Below are 16,467 nucleotides of genomic sequence, written 5' to 3'. Positions count from 1 at the left end.
ACAAGAGACTGATGAACTGACCAAAGAGAAAAAAACGCTCCACCAGAACTTTACATCAGCTGAGTCAAAGAAAGAAGCCAGCCCAGAGAGAGAGGGGGAAAAACTGTGCCCTGATATGAACGAATGTCAGGACACCACAGAAGCACCAATCTGTGAGCTGGTTGTCTCAGGTTGCGAGAGGGGATAGTCTGACAGTCCACCTCAAAGTAGCTCCTATAGTCCAAATTAAGTTCAAGCATTACAGAAGGAAAATTAAGAACAAAAGTGTAGCTACCCATTCTTGTATTAAATCAGACTCCTGTCAATTTGAGAGAAATTATTATCATGCAAATTTTTAAGTAAGAAAAAGTGTTATAAGGTAATTTCAAGGTGAAACTTTAAATATTGAATGATATATTATGATGAATGTTAAATAATTTAGGTTTAAGTTTTAATAGGTTTAATCATAAAAGTCCTTAAACATAGAATGATAAATTACAATGCAGCAGATTGACTAAAGAAAAAGAAAAAGCTTTTGATAAGGCAATAAATAAATAGGAGAATAAATAAGAATGGAATTAAGTATTTAAGTTAAAACTAAGTAAAAGAAATATCTTAGCATAATCTTATTGTGAATGACTGTGAAGTAGCCGGGCTTCTTCCCTTCATCTCTGGCGACCGCACTGGTTCACACACACCCACAGACGCTCACAGACACGCACATACATACGCACATACATATGTCTACTCACCTCTCCTTTTCCTCTCAGTATGCTGCTAGTGACAAAGGGCCCTGTCATCTTGCACGCATCCAGTCATCATTCCATATCTCCATTTTCCCGCAGGTTAACATTAAGCATACATTTACACACACCTTTGTGTTCGTGTCTTTGTGTTTTTGTTTCGTCATTTGTCCGGGAAAGTTGGTCTTCAGTGTTGTGCCGGCCAAACCGAGCGAGCGAATGGCGCCGGCCGCGCCATGGCAGCACCAATCACAGAAGCGCCAACCGTACCAATTGTTTGTGTTTGTAGGGTACAGCCAGCGTTGTAGCGGAGCGATTTATATGTCTTTAAACCTCTGTTTGTTGGTTGTTTTATGTATGTATGTATGTCAGATATTATTAGTAGCTGTGTGCTTTTTATATTTAGAGATGCCACATTTAAATGTTTAATGGTGTGATGTAGAAGTTTACCTGAATTACCTGTTTATGGTATGCTCCAAAAAGGGGGCGGAGTCTAGCCTTTAAAAGGAGACGGCAGACTCAGAAACGGGGTCAGTTTACCTGGCTAGCGAGCGTGTTGTGGCAGAACCGTAAGCAATTCCCTTTATCAATCTATTGTCTGTGTGTCATGGTCTGTCACCTGCATGTTGTCACAGTCATTCGTGTTTGTTTTCTCGTAGCACATGGCATTGTTTTGACAGCGCGCCATGTGCTCCACTGCCTCACTCCACCCACTTATCAGGTTACTCATTAGATCATTATTTCATTATTCGCACCTGTCTCTAGTCTTAGCCTTATGAGTCTCCCTATTTATTCTCCTCTCTGTCATTGTCTTGTACCGGGTCGTTAGTGTGTTTACCTCACGCGGTGGCCTCTTAGATCGTGTCCTGTCTTGTATCCATTTTTGACTCCAGTGCCAGTTTTTTGATTTCGATTTTGTGGTTTGGACTGTTTCCTGTTTTTTCCCCTTTTATCAGATCGCCCTCGCTGCTATCAGTTGTGGCAGACGCTTCCCTCTCCACTTCCTGCTTCAGCCTTTTCTATCCCGCCCACCAGCGATCTTCTCCCTCTCTGGCCGCCTTGTATCCCGCCCGGGCGCTTTCACTTCGGCGGCTGATACTGCTGTGTTTCCCGTTTGACTGGAGAGTTGGACCACCTTGCGCCTCCTGCTGGAAGCACTTTACATTGCCCTTCACCTGAGTTACCCATTTCCTGTTTTTTGACTGAGAGTTGGACTGCCGTGCGCCTCCTGCTGGAAGCACTTAGTATTGCCTGTAAATATACCTTCCGTTTTTGCCCCTTTTTGACTGGCGACTTTGGATCGCTGAGCGCCCTCTGTTGAACTTTCTTTATTTATTTTTTACCAGTATTTTGTGCTTTTTCTGTGGCATTTACAGCACCCTGTGCTGAGAATTTTTTGTTGTATAATATCCCCTCTGCAGGCCACTTTAGTAATAAATAATTCTGTTTTTCCCTGCATTTGATTCCTCCTGATTTTTTATACTGACACTTGTATGACAGAACGACCCGGTCAGAAGATGGAATCAGCAGGTTCTGACCAGATGCGCAATGCACTCGCCCAACAAGGTGCACTTTTGGGCCAGCACGCCACCCAGCTCAACACCACCTCCAGAGAGGTCGAGATGCTCACTGCCCAAGTGGTCGAGCTCAATGCCCGAATTGAGGAGCTCCAGCACAACGTCACAGTACCCAGGCAAGCTTCTTCTTCCCCCACCACACCCCATCATGACCCAGAGCCCCATGCAAACAACCCTCCACCCTACGATGGGGACCCCAACTCCTGCCGGGCCTTTTTATCACAGTGTGCCTTAGTTTTTGCCCTACAGCCCCGCCGATATGCCTCTGAGGCATCCAGGGTGGCATACGTCTTGACCCTGCTCACTGGGAGAGCACGTGAGTGGGGCAGCGCTGTTTGGGATGCCAGGGCACCCTTTTGCCACTTTTTCGAGGACTTCAGGGAGGAAATGATCAAACTTTTTGACCGGTCTGCACAGGGTGATGAGGCGGCTGCCCGCTTGGCACGACTATCCCAAGAGGGCCACTCCGTCACAGACTTTGCAATCCAGTTCAGAACTCTAGCTGCCTCCTGTGATTGGAACGAGGGGGCCCTACGTTCCAGATTTTTTGAGGGCCTGAACGAAGAGATCCAAGATGAGCTTTCTTCTCATGAGCTCCCCCATAACCTTGAGACCCTTATTAACCTGGCACTCCGTGTGGAGGGGCGCCTCCGCCGCCGCCGCCACTGGCGGTCCATTCACTCCTCCTGGAGGGTTAATGACCTTCCCCTCCAACAATCTAGCTCTTCTACTCCTCCCTCACCTGAACCTGAGCCCATGCAAATGGGTCGTATGCGCCTTACACCTCAAGAAAAGAGGGACCGTCTTGCCCGTGGTCTATGCCTCTACTGCGGAAAACCAGGGCATTTTGCCGTCAAGTGTCCTTTAAAAGCCAAGGCCCATCAGTGAACCGGGGGATCCTGGTGGGCGCCTTTCCCTGTCTAGACTCCCCCCGCTCTCGCACCCTGTTGCCCATCACCATCCAGTATGAAGGATCCACTAATTCGGCCTCTGCCTTGCTTGATTCAGGGGCCGAGGGTAACTTTCTAGACCGTGCCATTGCCAAACAGTGGGGCATTCCTGCCGTTCCTCTCCCTTCCCCCATTTCTGTCTGGTCATTAGCTGGTCAGCTTCTCTCCACCATCACCCACATCACTCCCTGTGTAAGTCTTGTCGTTTCCGGCAATCACCGTGAGGCCATTGAGCTGTACCTTTTTGACTCGCCGGGTTCCCCTGTAGTCCTGGGGCATCCCTGGCTGGCACAGCACAATCCTCACGTTGATTGGTCTGGAGATTCTGTGTTGGCCTGGAGTCAGTCTTGTCATGTATCTTGTTTGGGTTCTGCCTTGTCTCCTGGTTCTTTGTGTTCTGTGTTGCAGGAGGAGACAGCCGATTTAACCAAGGTCCCGGTTGAGTACCATGGTCTTCGTCAGGTCTTCAGCAGGTCTCGGGCTGGGTCTCTCCCTCCTCATCGACCATATGACTGTGCCATTGACCTCCTCCCAGGCACTTCTCCGCCCAAGGGTCGCTTGTATTCCCTTTCTGGTCCAGAGAGAGAGGCTATGGATAGGTATATTCAGGAGTCACTTAATGCCGGTCTCATCCGTTCCTCATCATCTCCTGCAGGTGCTGGGTTCTTCTTTGTTAAGAAGAGGGATGGCTCCCTGCGTCCCTGTATTGATTACAGAGGGCTAAACGACATTACGATAAAGAACAGGTACCCCTTACCTCTCATGTCGTCTGCTTTTGAGCTGTTGCAGGGAGCCCAGGTCTTCACCAAGTTAGACCTTCGTAACGCTTATCACTTGGTACGCATTCGTGAGGGAGATGAGTGGAAGACAGCCTTTAATACCCCTACGGGACACTTTGAATATCTGGTCCTACCCTTTGGTCTGACAAATGCACCAGCTGTCTTCCAGGCCCTGGTTAACGACGTGCTGAGAGACATGGTAAACAAGTTTGTCTTTGTGTACCTGGATGATATTCTCATTTTCTCATCCTCTTTACAGGAACACACTCAGCATGTGCGTCAGGTCCTCCAACGGCTACTAGAGAATCAGCTCTTTGTTAAGGCGGAGAAGTGCGAGTTCCACGCTAGGTCGGTTGCGTTCCTGGGGTATGTCATCTCGGCTGAGGGAATCCGAGCTGATCCTGATAAGGTAAGGGCCGTTGCCAAATGGCCAGTCCCCAACACCCGCAAGGCCCTGCAGCGGTTCCTGGGTTTTGCCAATTTCTATAGGCGTTTCATCAGGAACTTTAGCCAGATTGCTGCACCCTTAACGGCTCTCACCTCCACCAAGGTATTGTTCAAGTGGAATACACAAGCTCAGGAGGCCTTTGGTGCCCTTAAGTCCCGTTTCACCTCTGCTCCTGTTCTTTCTATTCCAGACCCTGAACAACAATTTATTGTTGAGGTAGATGCCTCTGAGGTTGGGGTAGGCGCGGTCCTGTCTCAGCGCTCATCCAAGGATGGGAAGGTGCATCCATGTGCCTTTTTCTCTCATCGCCTGAGCCCAGCAGAACGTAATTACGACATCGGTAACAGGGAGCTGTTGGCAGTCAGGCTGGCCTTGGGTGAGTGGCGTCACTGGCTGGAGGGTGCGGCGCACCCCTTCTTGGTCTGGACGGACCATAAGAACCTTGAGTATGTCCGTTCGGCCAAGAGGTTGAGCGCACGCCAGGCTCGCTGGGCACTCTTCTTTGGTCGGTTCAACTTCGTCCTCTCGTACCGGCCAGGGTCAAAGAATATCAAACCTGATGCCCTCTCACGACTGTTCGAGACCCCCAGTGGGGAGACCCCGGTGGAGTCCATCCTCCCTGAGGGAGTGGTTGTTGGGTCCCTCTCCTGGGGCATTGAACAGCGGGTAATAAAGGCCGGTCAAGGGATTGAAGTACCAGAGGGGTGCCCGGAGGGTCGGTTGTTTGTGCCGGTTGCGCTGCGTTCCGAGGTTCTCCGGTGGGGCCATGAGTCCAGGTTGGTTTGCCACCCAGGAATTTGGAGATCACTGGCTGCCATCCGCCAGCGATTTTGGTGGCCCTCTCTAGGGTCGGACGTCAGGCAGTTTGTGTTGGCTTGCTCGACATGTGCCCAGAACAAGACCTCTAACAAGGCTCCTGTTGGTCTGCTCCGGCCCTTGCCCATCCCTTCTCGTCCTTGGTCACACCTGGCCCTGGACTTCGTTTCTGGCCTCCCTCCCTCAAGAGGAAACACTGTCATAATGACTGTAGTGGACCGTTTTTCTAAAGCAGCCCATTTTATCCCCTTGCCCAAGCTCCCCTCAGCCAAGGAAACAGCCCAAGCTATGGTTGATCATGTCTTCCGGATTCATGGTCTTCCGGTTGATGTGGTTTCTGATAGGGGACCACAGTTTGTTTCCCGGTTTTGGAAGGAATTCTGTCGGCAGATCGGGGCCTCTACGAGTCTGTCCTCAGGTTTTCATCCTCAGACCAACGGGCAATGTGAACGAGCCAACCAGGATCTCGAAAGAGCCCTCCGCTGCCTGACCTCCCAGAATCCTAGTTCCTGGAGCCAACAGCTCTCGTGGGTGGAGTATGCCCACAATTCACTGCCGGTAACGTCTACAGGTATGTCCCCATTCCTCTGCTCTATGGGTTATCAACCGCCTTTGTTTCCTTCACAGGAGCCCGATGCTGCAGTTCCGTCTGCCTTGGCCTTTGTCCGACGGTGCCGCCGCACCTGGATGAGAGCTGAGGAGGTCTTGGCCCGGACCTCTAGACGAATCAAAGCAGCAGCTGACCGTCATCGGACTTCCCCACCTCAATATGTTTGTGGTCAGAAGGTATGGTTATCAACCAAGGACTTGCCTCTCAGGGTGGCCTCACGCAAGTTGGCACCCAGGTTCATTGGTCCATACTGCATCACCAAGGTCTTGAGTCCGGTGGCGGTTAAGCTCAAGTTACCTCCCACACTTGGTCGGGTACACCCTGTTTTTCATGTATCCAGGGTTAAACCTGTGTTCAGATCCAATCTTAACCCCATTATCTCCTCCCCTGCCCCTCCTCCCCCCCGCCTAGTGGATGGCTCTCCTGCATACACTGTCAGGAGGTTGTTGGATGTCAGACGCCGGGGCCGGGGTTTCCAGTATTTGGTGGACTGGGAGGGTTATGGTCCTGAGGAGAGGAGTTGGATTCCAGCTCGGCATGTTCTGGATCGGGCGTTGGTCGTGGACCTTCACCGGCGACTGGGTAAGCCCCTCCCCTGAGACGCCAGGTGGCGTTCGTAGGGGGGGGGGTACTGTCATGGTCTGTCACCTGCATGTTGTCACAGTCATTCGTGTTTGTTTTCTCGTAGCACATGGCATTGTTTTAACAGCGCGCCATGTGCTCCACTGCCTCACTCCACCCACTTATCAGGTTACTCATTAGATCATTATTTCATTATTCGCACCTGTCTCTAGTCTTAGCCTTATGAGTCTCCCTATTTATTCTCCTCTCTGTCATTGTCTTGTACCGGGTCGTTAGTGTGTTTACCTCACGCGGTGGCCTCTTAGATCGTGTCCTGTCTTGTATCCATTTTTGACTCCAGTGCCAGTTTTTTGATTTCGATTTTGTGGTTTGGACTGTTTCCTGTTTTTTCCCCTTTTATCAGATCGCCCTCGCTGCTATCAGTTGTGGCAGACGCTTCCCTCTCCACTTCCTGCTTCAGCCTTTTCTATCCCGCCCACCAGCGATCTTCTCCCTCTCTGGCCGCCTTGTATCCCGCCCGGGCGCTTTGACTTCGGCGGCTGATACTGCTGTGTTTCCCGTTTGACTGGAGAGTTGGACCACCGTGCGCCTCCTGCTGGAAGCACTTTACATTGCCCTTCACCTGAGTTACCCATTTCCTGTTTTTTGACTGAGAGTTGGACTGCCGTGCGCCTCCTGCTGGAAGCACTTAGTATTGCCTGTAATTATACCTTCCGTTTTTGCCCCTTTTTGACTGGCGACTTTGGATCGCTGAGCGCCCTCTGTTGAACTTTCTTTATTTATTTTTTGCCAGTATTTTGTGCTTTTTCTGTGGCATTTACAGCACCCTGTGCTGAGAATTTTTTGTTGTATAATATCCCCTCTGCAGGCCACTTTAGTAATAAATAATTCTGTTTTTCCCTGCATTTGATTCCTCCTGATTTTTTATACTGACACTTGTATGACACTGTGTGACATAGATTTCTTTCGTATATATTGTAGATATATTGTTTTGTGTTATATATATCGTATTTTGTTTTTTTGTTTTATTGAGTTGTTACTTTGTTTTTTTTTTGTACATACCTTTTGGGAAATAGGTCACTGTACATTTATCTGCACTGGACTGTTTTGCGTTATCCTTGTAAATAAACCATCTTTTTTACACTTCTGGGATAAGGCCATCATTTTTGAGAACTCTTTATTTTTATTTATTTTTTGCTGGTGTTGGGCATCCCACACCTGGTAGTGAACCCATTCCGGGTCCATTACATAATTACTCACAGCGGCACGGGAACCATTCTGACACGCACCACTCTGTAGTGAGCACTATCACCGCTCGAAGCTCACAGGGTGCCACAGCAGGTGGCATTAGTGAGTTTGTGGGTCGCGGGCCGTCGCAGTTTATGTCAGAAGTGGGATGGCCACCCGGAAGAGGACAACGAGAGGTCGAAAGGCGGGGCTACGATCCGCTGTGAAGGACGCAGCTTGGCGTAGGCTGTCATCGGAGGATGATGAGGAAGCTACAGAGCCTTACAGCAGCCTTGATCCTTCGACTGAGTCCAGTGGAGGCATGGAGAGCCTGATGAGGGATTTCCTCAAAGCACAAAAGACAAGAGAAGAGATGTTTCTTCGGGAACTGCAGGGTTTGCGAGTGACGGTCCAGCAGGCGGTGCAGGCAGCACCGGAACGACAAACAGGCAACCCTTCACCAGAGCCTGAAAGAGAAAACACAGGGGAGTCTTCGCTGCCACCACCTACCCCACCACCACCCGCACTTCCATCACATCACCGGGCCCAGTTTGCACACCGTCCAGAAACGCCGTTGCCACCGTTTCAGATGGGTGACGACATGGAGAACTATCTACGGCGCTTTGAACGTCTGGCGCAGACATGGCAGTGGCCCAAGGAGCAATGGAGCTGTCGGCTGGTACCCCTATTAACCGGTCGAGCGCTGGAGGCTTATCTGGCAATGGATGAGGTCAGTGCTGATAATTACTTACAATTAAAAGACTCTCTGTTGCAGAAATTCAATGTGTCGGCGGAAAGCTATCGGCAGCGCTTTAGAGCAGCATCAACGCCGGAAGGAGAGTCTCCGACAGAAACGTTTTATCGCCTGAAACATCTATATCAGCGCTGGATTCGACCAGACATTCATTCGGTGGAGGAAATCGGTGAGCAGATTATTCTGGAGCAACTACTACGGGTCATGAAACCGGAAGCCAGGATCTGGGTAAAACAGCATGAGCCAAGCACAGGACTGGCAGCAGCACAGTTAGCCCAGCAGTACGCTAATGCTCGTCGCTCCGGTCTGCGCACGCAACCTGAAAGAGGTAGTACACGACACATTCGTCACAATACTGATAACCGACATACACAGGAACTTGAGACTGAACTGACACCTAAATTGATCTGTTATGCATGTCGTCAATATGGACACAAAGCCTCAGTTTGCCCAGCAAGAAAGCCTAAGCTAACGGGTATGTGCTACGTACCACGTGAGGGTGATGCTAACAGTGACAATTTAATGTCTCAGAGTGTTGATATGTTGAATGTGGTGGTAAACGGTCGTGAACTTAAAGCATTGCTAGACACAGGAAGTTCAATTTCCCTGATTAAATCATGCCAGGTAAACAATATTGACTATGCAAATACCACAGATGTATGCTGCATTCATGGGGATGTTAAAAGCTATCCAAAGGCTGAAGTGCTTGTTCATATTCAAGATGAAATGTATCTTTTGAATGTAGCCGTTGTCACTAATTTGTCAGTTGACATGATTTTGGGTCGAGATCTGCCAATTTTGAATGAACTGTGTAGCAAGACTATCAAAATGAACTGTGGAGGGCTAAATGAAACTGAAAATGTGTTGACTGTTGTGACACGTGCTCAAGCTAAGACTGGTTTGCTACCGTTGCCAGACTTGGATGATAGTCTACTGCAAGGTGCAACCAAGGGTGAGAGAAAAACTAAAAAACAGAAAAGACTGTTAAAAAAACTGGGTGCGCCAGTTAAGAAAGCACAATTAGACGGCTTAGAAGCTAAGAATTGGCAAATACCAGAAAACATTTCTGAGCTGCAAAAAAATGATGAGTCTTTGAAAAAACTGTTTAAAAGAGCTAAGAACCCAAACAATGCGACTATGAATGATGAACATTTTGTTATCATTGATGATGTTTTGTATGTGCAGGTCAAAGAGGTTAAACGTTTGGTTGTACCCATGTCTGTCCGTTCTATTGTGTTACACCTAGCACACACACTACCATGGGCAGGACATCTAGCATTTCAGAAAACATATGCACGCATCAGTACACGTTTCTTTTGGCCAACCATGTACACTGACGTCCAGACATATTGCAACACATGCAGCACATGTCAGACTACCAGTGCAGTGCGCCACAGAGACAAAGCACCATTACAGCCACTTCCCATTGTTTCAACCCCCTTCCGCCGCATAGCTATGGATATAGTAGGGCCACTTGAAAGAAGTAGTGCCAGACATCGCTACATCCTAGTTGTTTGCGACTACGCCACTCGTTACCCCGAAGCTTTCCCACTCCGCACAGTGACCACATCAAAAGTTGTTCAAGCTCTAACTGAACTGTTTTCTAGGGTTGGAATCCCAGATGAGATCATCACAGACCAGGGAACAAACTTTATGTCACGGGTAATGACACAGTTTCACCAGCAGCTAGGCATCAAAGCTCTGAAAACAACACCTTACCACCCTCAGACTGATGGATTGGTGGAACGTTTCAATGGGACCTTAAAGAGTATGCTGAGGAAGTTCGTTTCAGACACAGGTAAAGACTGGAACAAGTGGTTACCATTCTTACTGTTTGCTTACAGAGAAGTGCCACAGGCATCCACCGGATTTGCACCATTTGAGCTGCTGTATGGCTGGCCAGTCCAGGGACCTTTGGACATCCTTAAAAAGGCGTGGACTAAATCTCCAACAGTGGCAGAGGACAGCAGCATTGTGAAGTTCATCTTGGAGATGAGAGACAAGCTGGATACCTACAGGGAGCAGGCGATGGAGAACCTAAAAGAGGCACAGACAAAACAGAAGAGATGGTATGATATGAAGAGCAGACTACGGCAGTTCCAACCTGGACAGAAGGTACTGTTATTACTACCTACATCAACGAACAAACTTTTAGCAAAATGGCAGGGGCCATACGAAATCACCAGGAAGATGGGTCCAGTGACATATGAAATACTCCAACCTGAGAGAAAGAAGACTCGACAAATTTACCACGTGAACCTGCTAAAGGAGTGGAAAGAGAGAAAGGAACCAGAGAAGACATTGATGGTGAGAGAAGTCAAGGAGGAGGATGAAGAACCTGCTGAAGAAATGGTTACTCCGAGAGAAGCTGCAGAACTGAAGCTGAATCATCTGGAGGAAAACAAGAAAAAGGAGTTACAAGAGCTACTAAGCAAGTACCCTTTGCTGTTCCAGGAGAGACCAGGCAGGACAGAGGTAACTCAACATACCATCCACTTAACAGACCCTACACCATCAAGGCAAAGACCATACCGTATACCAGAGAAACTGTTAAAGCCACTGAAGGAAGAAATCGAGACGATGAAACAACTTGGGGTGATAGAACCATCATCATCGGAGTGGAGCAGTCCTATTGTGATTGTGCCAAAGAAAGATGGATCACTGAGGATCTGTGTGGACTTCAGGAAATTAAATTCACAGTCAAAGTTTGATGCTTACCCGATGCCTAGAATAGATGACTTACTGGAGAGAATAGGGCAGGCCCGCTTCATAACCACACTGGATTTGTGTAAAGGTTATTGGCAGGTGCCCCTCCATCACTCATCTAAAGCCCTGACTGCCTTCAGAACACCTGTTGGGCTATACCAGTTCACGGTACTTCCCTTTGGATTACATGGGGCACCTGCTACCTTCCAACGCCTGATGGACCAAGTTCTCCAGGGTTGTGAGGAATACGCAGCTGCTTACCTAGACGACGTAGTGATCTACAGTCACACGTGGGAGGATCATTTAAAGCACTTAAGACAGACCCTGGAGAAGATACAAGCAGCGGGCCTGTCCTTAAATGTGGTGAAATGTGAATGGGGACGAGGTGAGACTAATTATCTGGGCTATATACTGGGCAATGGTGGACTCAGGCCACAGGTAGATAAAGTCGAAGCGATCAAGAAGAGCCAACGACCTAGGACCAAGAAAGAGGTTCGATCCTTTCTAGGACTACTGGGCTGGTATCGTCGCTTCATCCCTGATTTCGCAGCAATTGCAGCACCTTTGACTGATTTACTCCAGAAAGGTACAAAGAACCCAGTCATTTGGACTGAAGCCTGTGAGCAGGCCTGGACAGTATTGAGAGAGAGACTGTGTGCACAACCTGTGCTGAAGAGTCCGGATTTCTCTCAAAGATTCCTTGTACAAGTAGACGCATCGGAGAGAGGGATAGGTGCAGTACTGGCCCAAGGACCAGCTGGACGAGAGCGACCTGTGGTATTCCTGAGTAGGAAGCTGTTGCCCAGGGAAACGCGTTACTCTACAGTGGAGAAGGAGTGTCTGGCGATAAAGTGGTCCCTAGAATCCCTGAAATACTACCTCCTGGGGCGGGAGTTTGACTTACAGACAGACCATCGGGCACTGACGTGGATCAACTCAATGAAAGACCACAATGCTCGAGTAACTCGGTGGTACCTATCTCTGCAGCCCTTTCAATTTAAGATCAGTCATTGCCCTGGGAGGAGTAATCTTGTAGCCGACTACCTGTCAAGGTTCCCAGACAGTGCGCGGCATGGAGAGGGGGAGGATACTGTGAAGTAGCCGGGCTTCTTCCCTTCATCTCTGGCGACCGCACTGGTTCACACACACCCACAGACGCTCACAGACACGCACATACATACGCACATACATATGTCTACTCACCTCTCCTTTTCCTCTCAGTATGCTGCTAGTGACAAAGGGCCCTGTCATCTTGCACGCATCCAGTCATCATTCCATATCTCCATTTTCCCGCAGGTTAACATTAAGCATACATTTACACACACCTTTGTGTTCGTGTCTTTGTGTTTTTGTTTCGTCATTTGTCCGGGAAAGTTGGTCTTCAGTGTTGTGCCGGCCAAACCGAGCGAGCGAATGGCGCCGGCTTATGACGTCACCGGCCGCGCCATGGCAGCACCAATCACAGAAGCGCCAACCGTACCAATTGTTTGTGTTTGTAGGGTACAGCCAGCGTTGTAGCGGAGCGATTTATATGTCTTTAAACCTCTGTTTGTTGGTTGTTTTATGTATGTATGTATGTCAGATATTATTAGTAGCTGTGTGCTTTTTATATTTAGAGATGCCACATTTAAATGTTTAATGGTGTGATGTAGAAGTTTACCTGAATTACCTGTTTATGGTATGCTCCAAAAAGGGGGCGGAGTCTAGCCTTTAAAAGGAGACGGCAGACTCAGAAACGGGGTCAGTTTACCTGGCTAGCGAGCGTGTTGTGGCAGAACCGTAAGCAATTCCCTTTATCAATCTATTGTCTGTGTGACATAGATTTATTTCGTATATATTGTAGATATATTGTTTTGTGTTATATATATCGTATTTTGTTTTTTTGTTTTATTGAGTTGTTACTTTGTTTTTTTTTTGTACATACCTTTTGGGAAATAGGTCACTGTACATTTATCTGCACTGGACTGTTTTGCGTTATCCTTGTAAATAAACCATCTTTTTTACACTTCTGGGATAAGGCCATCATTTTTGAGAACTCTTTATTTTTATTTATTTTTTGCTGGTGTTGGGCATCCCACACCTGGTAGTGAACCCATTCCGGGTCCATTACATAATTACTCACGGCAGCACGGGAACCATTCTGACACGCACCACTCTGTAGTGAGCACTATCACCGCTCGAAGCTCACAGGGTGCCACAGCAGGTGGCATTAGTGAGTTTGTGGGTCGCGGGCCGTCGCAATGACCTAAATCAAGATTGGATATTGAAAACTGGAAAGAGATTCAAATCTAGAAAAATTATTTATAGTTAAAGAGAAGATTAAAATAACAAGTTGAAATAAAATTCATAGGACATAAGGTCAGAAAGTAACAGTTCTAAATTGCTATAAGAAAAATTGAAAGAGAAAAGTGTTTAAGAAAACAATATAAGGAATTAACAAGGAATTATAGTTAAAACAGAGAAAACAGAAATTTACAATACATTCAGTAAGTTTTAGTCAGCTGATAAAAAAAGTGCATCAAAATTGTATGAACAACTAATTTGAGGGGAATGCCTCAGGAAATAATTATGAGCCAAAAGAAAATAACTCAAAGACAAAAAGGAATAAATATATAGCTCAGAAAATCGATTAGTAAAAGAAAGAAGTGTCATGTTCCAACTAAATGATTGTCATTACAGGACTGAGATGCAGATAAAATCAGCCAGCACAGTGAGGGTTCAAATTAAATCAGATGTAGATCTGCCCAGAAAGAAAAACACTAGATGCAGAAATAGGTATAAAACTCTATCAAAAAGTGCAAAAATAGGAGCATTAATAGAAACATTTACTGTAATATACAATCTGTCCTAGACATTTCTATTTAAATTTAAAGGAGTAATAAATTATAAGTAACTAATAATATTTAATTGAAGTTAATTTGATAATTAAAATAAATGGTTAATCAAGACAGATAAAAGAGGCTTAATGTTGATAATATGATTTAAGAGCAATCAATAGGAGAAGATTTTCCAGTTGAAGTTCATATTGTATGTGGAGATATGTTCTTTTGGATGGTAAATATATTAAGTGCTTAGTTTTTATTGAGTTTAATTTAGGTAACTACCAGAGGAGGGTAGAAACTTGTTTGTACTTGTGTAGGCTGATGACTAGCAAATACTGTATACACCAGAATGCATAAAGGGTTAAAATTAGGGAGAAGATCTTAGGATGGATACTGTCACAATATGTGGGTGATTGAATTATCTACAGCTTCATAAAGATCTAGTTCAATTAAAAGACTTGAGTGGAGACCATTGCTCCAAACAGTGAGAGATGATAACTGTTTTTGGTCTTGACTGGATAGAGAATTATTCTGTAAACAAGCACAGTTGAGAAACTATGATGAGTAGATGATTGGAGATGGTACCAGAAGCAAATTATGAAGCAGGAACAGTTATTCATTTGTGACGAAAGAAGTACTTCCAAGGATTTGAAACATCAGCAGAAATAAGTTCATAAAAGGTTTGCATTCATAAAGTAATAAAAATCTAAGTTAATAAGTGATCAATAAATAAAAACATCTAAAGGAGTATGAAAAATTATGAATAAAGCAAAAGAGAGAATAATTGTATTATGCTCAATTACCAGAAATGGCTGAAAGAGATGAAGATGATCCATCAAGGCCAACGCGCAATGAAAGATGTGAAAATAATAAACTTAATGGGATTAATGTGTTAACAAGTGCATTGGTGAATGATGGCATGGAAACTGACAGAAACAGGCATCTAACACTGCATCGCATGAACTGCTATTGGGTCGACCCTTGCAAGAAACCATATGAAACTTTGCATAAAACCTTGCATATAATCTCACTTATAACCTTGCACATAACCTCTTGGAATGTTTTGCAAAGATGTCTAATGCAGTAGGGACTTTTATGAAGAAACAATTAATTGCCATGTGCAAAGCGATATCTGTGCAGGAAACCAGAAAGGAGCCATGTGAGAGAGCAGAGATACAAGGTCCAAATAGTCCAGCTGATCGAGTCTATCTGTGGATGTTCTGGAAAAAGGAGAGAGCTCAGGAGGAAAGGACCATATCTGGATGAGGGCAAATCCAACAGCTGCCAAAGTGGATGCCATTAATGGGGTACCAATGCCTTAAAGGAGCGAAAGGAAACAACTCCAGCAAGGGAAAGCTGACCGGAAACAGAGGAGCCTGAATATTCTAAAGCTCTAAACTACTAAGTGCAACGTGTGGAAGGAGAAGTTAATCAGAACAAAGTAAAGAGTGATTCTGATAATATGCCTGAATACCACATACAGAAGTGCCACAAGTCAAGGGATGATGAATGCACAACTGCAGATTTCAAAACTCAGACTCTCAACCACACATCTCCATTAACATCTATTAAAGTCAAGTGAAGATGCTGATAGCTTAGAAGAAGAGAATCAAGGATGACCAAAGATCAAGATCAACATTTGATGCTTTTTATGTTTGCATATTGAATTTGTTTGCATATTGCTTTTATGGTACCTATATATAATATCACTTCAGTATATTCTGCATGAGTGAAAACCAGCAGCTAGCACTGAACCAACTGAATACTTATGCTTAAAACATTGTTGTCTTTGATGTGTTAAGAGAAAAAAACAGAGTACAGTCTTTTACTTCCTTCAAATCAAAAGAGAGGGGAGATGTTTGGCTGGACTTCTGTCAAAATACAGTGGCATAATCTAGTCAATTGATAACAGCTATGTGGCTTATATCAGTCACTAGATAGAGGTAATTAAGAGAACTGGATTATGAAATTGCACCTTGGGTTAAAAGACAATAATATTAAGACTAAAGTCTTAAGAGGAGGGATTGAAGAAGATTTCTATTCTCTCAGTGTGTAGTATTTTCTAAGTGTAAAGCAGTTAATTTTCTCTTCTCAAAATGTATGTAGTGTTTGCAGCAAACATGCCAGCATGTGTTAAAAATACTGTGTAATATGAGTATGCCTGCACAGAAGCAACACTAGGAGAAGGCTATTACTGAATGGCTGATTGTGTAGAATAACTGAATATGTAAAGCACTGATTATATATGTTAAATACTTGTATGAAGCTATATGTGGCAGAAGTTAGAATGAGTAACATATTATCAAGTTATTATCCTATCATAACAATGTATGTAAACCCTTGGTTCCTTTGCATAAGTTGTATCTATACTTTGCTGACATAGACCTGTAACATCTCTGTTGACATGAGCTGGTGGGCTGAGAGCCAAGAATAGCAGGACCCCTTAGACTAGAAAACCTATTCAAAAATGGTCA

This window comes from Danio rerio, chromosome 4 (assembly GCF_052040795.2).
Source record: "Danio rerio strain M-AB ecotype USA chromosome 4, GRCz13ab, whole genome shotgun sequence".
Classification (NCBI taxonomy): domain Eukaryota; kingdom Metazoa; phylum Chordata; class Actinopteri; order Cypriniformes; family Danionidae; genus Danio; species Danio rerio.
This window is presented reverse-complemented; position numbering follows the sequence as displayed.